Raw genomic sequence first — 6,599 nt, 5'->3', positions numbered from 1 at the left:
GTGGTCTGTTGGTGAGGTAGTCTATCATCCATGCAGCCAGGTAATGGTCCACTCCCACACTTTCCAACTTCACCCTGAGCAGTGGCGGCAGGATCGTGTTGAAAGCACTAGAAAAGTCAAAAAACATGACCCTCACAGTGCTCCCACTGTCCTCCAGGTGTAGCAGTGATCTATGCAGTAGGTAGATCACTGCATCGTCCACCCCAACACTAGGCCGGTAAGCAAACTGCAGGGGGTCCAGCTGTGTGCTCACCAGTGGTCTCATGTGACTCAGGATGATCCTCTCCAAAGTCTTCATCAGGCGAGAGGTCAAGACAACAGGCCTGAAATGGTTAGGCTCCTTGGGGCGCTGGGTTTTAGGTACCAGGACCACACAGGAGGTCTTCCACAGGGCCGGTACTTTCTCCAGGCTCAGGCTCAGATTAAACAAGTGCATGAGCACACCACAGAGCTGATCTGCACAGTCCTTCAGTAATCTGGGGCTGGTCCTTCATTCCAGCAGCTGTCAGACTCCACAACTCCTGCTCTTCCTGACCATGTGCAAACTTGCACTTTTTCATGTACATATCGTGTATATTGTGTATATTGTATTTATTAGTGTATATTTGGTGTATTTTTGATGTATAGTTCCATAGATGTTTATTCTATAGATGTTTATTTTTCTGCTGTGGTAAATTAATTTCCCAGTTGTGGGATTAATAAAATTAATCTAATCTAATCTAATCTAATCTTTATTTACTCGTTACCATGGTGAATCATTGACGATGGCTTTTTATATTCCTCATACATGCGCTTAACTCACAGTAAACATACTCAGAGTTGATTGAACTAAGTCACATCGTGGTGTTTCTCAACAAATAAAATATGCTAACTATGCTAACCGCTCTTACCTCATCTGAGTCTGGGTCTGACTGAGGCTCAAACATGTGGCTGAGTCTCTCTGATGTTTCCTCCTCTCACCATCTTGATGCTCTCTGCTCTTTCACCTGTCCACCTGGAGCAAGCAGGTGGTGGGCGGGGCATCAGGCCTGATCCAGATTTCTCAATCAGGAAGTAAGAATAGATGATTAACATATGAATCATAGCAGAGGATTTTTACAGAGTTTAAACATGTCTGGAGGAACTTAAATTCACACGTCAGGTACAAGGAGGAGCCTGGTACTCCTGAAGACAAATATCCAAATCCAAAATATCTGGGATGAGGAACCGACAGCTAGGAGACTGAGAGAGGCTGCAGGATGATCAACAGTGTAGCACAGAGAGTCGGAGAGAAGAGAGAGGATGGGGGAGGAATGAGGCAGGGAAGGAAAGAGGCACACAGTTTGGACACTCATGTTCTTGATGAAACAAACATGACATGAGGAGGTTTTCGGAAAGTTAACAGTAGGAGAGAAGCAGTGAGATTTGAAGGGCTGACACCACGAGACACTCGGCAGGACGCAAACACCACGCAATGATTTCACAAGCTAATGCTAATTGGGACATGATGTCATCCAATGACATTACTAACTTTCCACAGGCTTCACTGCTTCACACTGAGAATGTTTCACATTAATTCAGTACACAGTGATGAGAGCTGAGATTGAGCAATAGCAGCAGACAGCAGATCACCTCTCATTACACTGATTATGAGACTGAATAACAAAATAACTACAGGATAAAAGGAAGACGCCAAACATCAACTGTCAACAGTCAAATCCTCAAAGCAACTCAAGGAAGGACAGTCTCAAAGAGTCACAGGACACATGAAGAAGCTAGAAATAGAAAATCTGAGACCTCAACTGGATTTGGACAAAAAGCATACACGTAGTGTTCAGTCCGACCTTGCAGAGCAGTGTGAACCTCTCTTTGTCCTCAGCAAGACTTCCACCAGCACCAAGGTACTCCCAGTCCAGATCCAGACCTTCAAATCCATGAGTCCTCAGGAATTTGATGGTGGACTGGATGAATGTCTGACGGCTTGCTGCAGTGGACGCCATGATGGAGAACCTGCAGCAGATGTTGTGTGTGAGGTATAGAATAGCAGTTTACAATAACTTTATAGTGAGTTTATAATTAGATATACAAACAACAGTCAGTTACTATACCAAATATTATACCAAATGATGAACTAGAGACACAGTAAATAAAACAGTTCCTCTGCGGCTGGTCTTGCTCTCTGTCAGCAGGTGGAGCAGTTTCATCAGGATTCAACAACAGAATCAACTCACTGAGCTCCGTCCTCCTTCTCTCTGAGCGACAGGAAAGTCTTCAGTCTGGGGTTTCTGTTCAGGTGCACACACAGAAAATCACACAGAGGATTAGTGCCACATGTGAAAAAATAATACAATTTTTCTCAGCATTCTTTGAAAAAAGTCAGAATTCTAGGTTTAAAACCAGAATTCTGAGAAAAAAAAGCCAGTTTTAAGTAAGAATTGTGAGAAAAAAGTCACATTTTTCACATGTGGCCCTAATCCTCTTCTGTCTATAACAGACTTTAAATTTCGCAGTTACAGTTTTAGTTTAGTCCATGGAGCACTTGTTACCTGCTCTTGAGCTCAGTTAATGATCTGTAGAGGTTTCTCTCATCCCACTCATACTCAGTGATGTCATTGTCATGGCTGATGACGGCAAAGGTGTACACCAGGTGAGTACACAGGAAGGGATCCACATTTTCAGGCAGGAATCTCCTGACACCAGTTCTGTACTGGGACCAGTTGGTAAAATAACAAACCAGTTTGGTTGTGGTTGCTGGATTGAGGGAAGAAAACAACATTAGCCCACAGCGCTGAAGTCTCATTAAACATGAGCTCCGATCCCTGACTTTAAAATGTGTCACTCACCGACGTGAATGAAGAGCTGTAGAGCCACTGCTACATTTTCACCTGAAGCATTTTTGAAATAAAACCTGTGTTTGAAACTCAACTCTGAGGCGTCCCTCTGTCAGTGTCATGATGATATGTTGTTGCTGACAGCGTTGGACAAACAAAGACTGGCAGGACAAAGGATGTGTCAGACTGAAGGTGTTGAGCTTTGACCTGGAGGCTCAAGCTGCAGGTTGAGCTGCAGAGACAGGAGTTGATGATTCACAGGGAGCTGCTGATTTGATGATGTCATCATGTGTTCGTGTTTCGTGGTTTGGTTTGTCCCAGCTCTCTGCAAATTGAGCAAAGGTTTAAGATGGAACATACTGCTGAATAGGCCCCGCCCACTTTCATTAATCAGTATGGCACTTCAGATTTTCGTTAATACTCACCTCCAGAACATGTGTACCAATTTTGGTCAAAATCTGTTCACCACATCAGCCAGTCGGGCAAGAGAGCCGCTGCCATGCACCTGGTGAAAACCCCTGGGAAGAGGAAGAGACCAAATGGAAGCACACAGAACTGAAAACAACAGCCGTGGAGGGCAAAATGTAAAAACTGCCTGTGTTGAGTCGCAATGGGGACATGAAAGTAAGCATCCTTCAAGTCGATGGAGGTGAACCATTCCCCTGGGGCAACAGTTCGAAGCACATCTGTTGTACCCACCATATGGAATGTCAGTACCTTGAGGAATTTGTTGAGCCCCCTTAAGTTGAGGACTGGGTGAAACCCACCTGTCTTCTTCACCAGAAATTACGTTGAGTAGAACCCCCTGGGGTCTGACAGGGGATCTACTTGTACAATCGCGCCCCTAGCCAGAAGGGTGGAAAGCCTGTGCTGGGTCCTGGATGATCGTCATCCTGACCTGGTTGGAAGCAGGGGGCTGGCATCGGAACTGCAACCCGTGGGCATAGGTTGAAATCACCCAGGGGTCGGAAGTGTGAGCAGTCCAGCATCTGAACTGCTGCTGGGACAAATAACCGAGTCCGGCCCCAAGGCATCAATCCCTTGCCCGTCAGGCTGGGTAACTGTGTCTCAGGGACAGAGATGAGCACCACTGGGGCTCCACAGGGGACTGTTCTGGCTCTGTTCCTGTTCACCTTATATACAGCGGACTTTAAATACAACTCTGAGTCCCGCCACATCCATAAATACTCGGATGACACAGCTATTGTAGTGTATATCAGGAACGGGCAGGAAGAGGAGTACAGGGATCTGACGATGGCCTTCAGTGAATGGAGCGACAAGAACTGCCTCCTTCTGAACATCTCCAAGACCAAGGAGATGGTCATGGACTTTCGGAGGTCTAGCCCCACCCTTCAGCCAGTCAACATTTGAGGGAAGGACATTGAGGTGGTGCATACTTATAAACACCTAGGTGTGCACCTGGACAGTAAACTGGACTGGTCCCTGAACACGGGGCAGAGCTGGCTCTTTTCCTCAGGAGGCTCAGGTCCTTTGACATCTGCAGTGAAATGCTGCACATGTTTTATCAGTCAGTAGTGGCCAGTGTACTTTTTTATGCCGCAGTCTGCTGGGGCAGCAGCATGTCCGACATGAACACAAAGTGACTAGACAAGCTGGTAATAAAGGATGGGTCTGTGCCTGGCAGAATTCTGGACTTACTCAGGACTGCTGTGGAGAGATGCATGCAATGTAAGATGGAGGCCATCTAGGCCAATACCAACCATCCTCTCCACAACATTCTGGCAGGACAAGAACCATGCAAGCCGCTGCATCATAACCCCTGCACAACAAATCATCAGTGACCCAACACTGGGGTTGAGGACACCTGGCATCCGGTCTCAGAACCTCATCAGGGGGCACTATGAAGGACGCAATGGCAGGCTCAACAGCCAGCATGCGACCCAGGCCAAATGTAGTGGGTTGGAAATGCCACATTATGTAAACAGACACCCCCTAATTTTTTGTTAATTATTTGAACTAATCTAACTCTGTTATACAGTTTTGACATGAGGTCAATACTCAAAGACGTCAGTAGACGGCGCTCTAATGCCAGTGTGGATACCTTAGGGAGATCAAACGTATGTGCTCTGCTCATGCGCAGCTCAATTTTAAATGAGCAGCGGCTGGAGCAAGACGCTAACTTTGGCTCTCTCCTTTATTAATCCACAGGTATGTTAAAACTTGCTTTTCCATTATTAGCTTTGGTTAATATCTAATATAAATGCATTACAAATCGTTCTGTGAAGTTGTGACATGGTTTTGAGATGTATTTGGGTCGTATTTTTGTTACTGTGTATCTTGGCGGGCGCCGCCATTGAGAATATTTACCTCCATGAATTTCGGTTTTCTACTGTTTTGTCAGTGCAAGCTACCGACATTTGCATGTGGTAATATACAAAAATGTGTTTAAAAGATTGTTTTAGGGTATAAGCTAGTCAGCCATGAGTTAATTATAAAGAGAGATGTTGTATCCAAATCAGTTTCACTTCCGGTCACTCGTTAATGGGACGTAGTCGCGCCATTTTGTTAAGAGGTGAAGTGTAAGTGTAAGAGAGCGTTATGTTAATGTTGCAGAAAGATTCTGTGTCTGTTATATCAGTGTAGGGTGAGTGTAACTGTGGTGTATGTGTTAAAATATGAGTGACTAGTAATTTGAGTAAAGTAAATGTGTTATTTTGGGTATTATAATTTTTGTACTGGTATATTATATTTTATATATATTGTATATATACATATATTATATTTTACATCTATAGAATATTATGTTTTAGCTAAGCTTATTCGTATTTATGTAGAAATGTAAGTCATATTTTAAATTTGTGTGAAACTATTTTTTTTAGACAGAATGTTTTATATTGTTTATTGTCAATTTGGCTTCAACATTTATTTGATTTCTGTAACATGTATTTTGCCGTGAATGTGAACATGAACATGAACTCCAAAGCAGCAGGTTTTAGAAAGCTGATAGGACTGAGAAATATGTAGTTTTATACTGTTGTGTTGTATTCAATTTCAAATGACCATCGGCTGGAGCAAGACGCTAACTTTGGCTCTCTTCCTTCCACAGACAGAATGTTCTTATTGGCTACACGGTTCACCGTTGCCTGTGTAACCTTTGCTGCCGGTCCAGATTTCCCCTAGGTCTGGCACCAGTAACACAAACTTTGCTGCATCTTGCATAGCAGCCAAGGATCTGCAGTAAGATGGAAGTGCTTTCTAGTGTTTTCCCGGCATGCATGCAGCTCCCTCAAATACTCCTCTGAGGGGGGAACAGTAAAGGCAGTAGTGACTGGCCTGTATCGAAAAAAGGCGCTAACACATCCAGTTCAGATGGCATGTCTAGCTGCAGATGAGCTAGGGCCATGCGGACAGTAGCCCTTATAGAGCCGATGCAAGTGTCATCCATGGAGCTGTGGTTCTAGGAGCGAGAGCCCGGCCCAGAAACATGGGACGACTCCTAATCATCATTATAGAAGAGGGTGGCCTAGGCAGCTACTGAGACAACATCTTCCTCAGGGAACGAGTCAAACAGGGCACAGCTGGCGTCTTCAGTCGCCTGTCTGAACACCAGGACGGAGGGTCAGGAGAAGAAACTTCATCTGAGCCAGCTCCACTGATAGCTGCTCCACCTGAGAAGAGAGCTTACCCTTCTCAGTCTTAGCCCTCTTCCTAGAGGGGGCAGCTTTGGCCGCCTCGACCCGTTTATGCCTGTGACAGGTAGGTTGAGCTGGATGCAACTGTTCTGCAGAGGGGAGACTCTCCTCACTGAGCGACTGCTCCACCTCCACC

This window comes from Seriola lalandi, unplaced genomic scaffold (genome assembly GCF_002814215.2).
Source record: "Seriola lalandi dorsalis isolate HSWRI2012SDOR001 ecotype SW California unplaced genomic scaffold, Sedor1 jcf7180002054748, whole genome shotgun sequence".
NCBI lineage: Eukaryota > Metazoa > Chordata > Actinopteri > Carangiformes > Carangidae > Seriola > Seriola lalandi.
Note: the sequence above shows the minus strand (reverse complement) of the source record.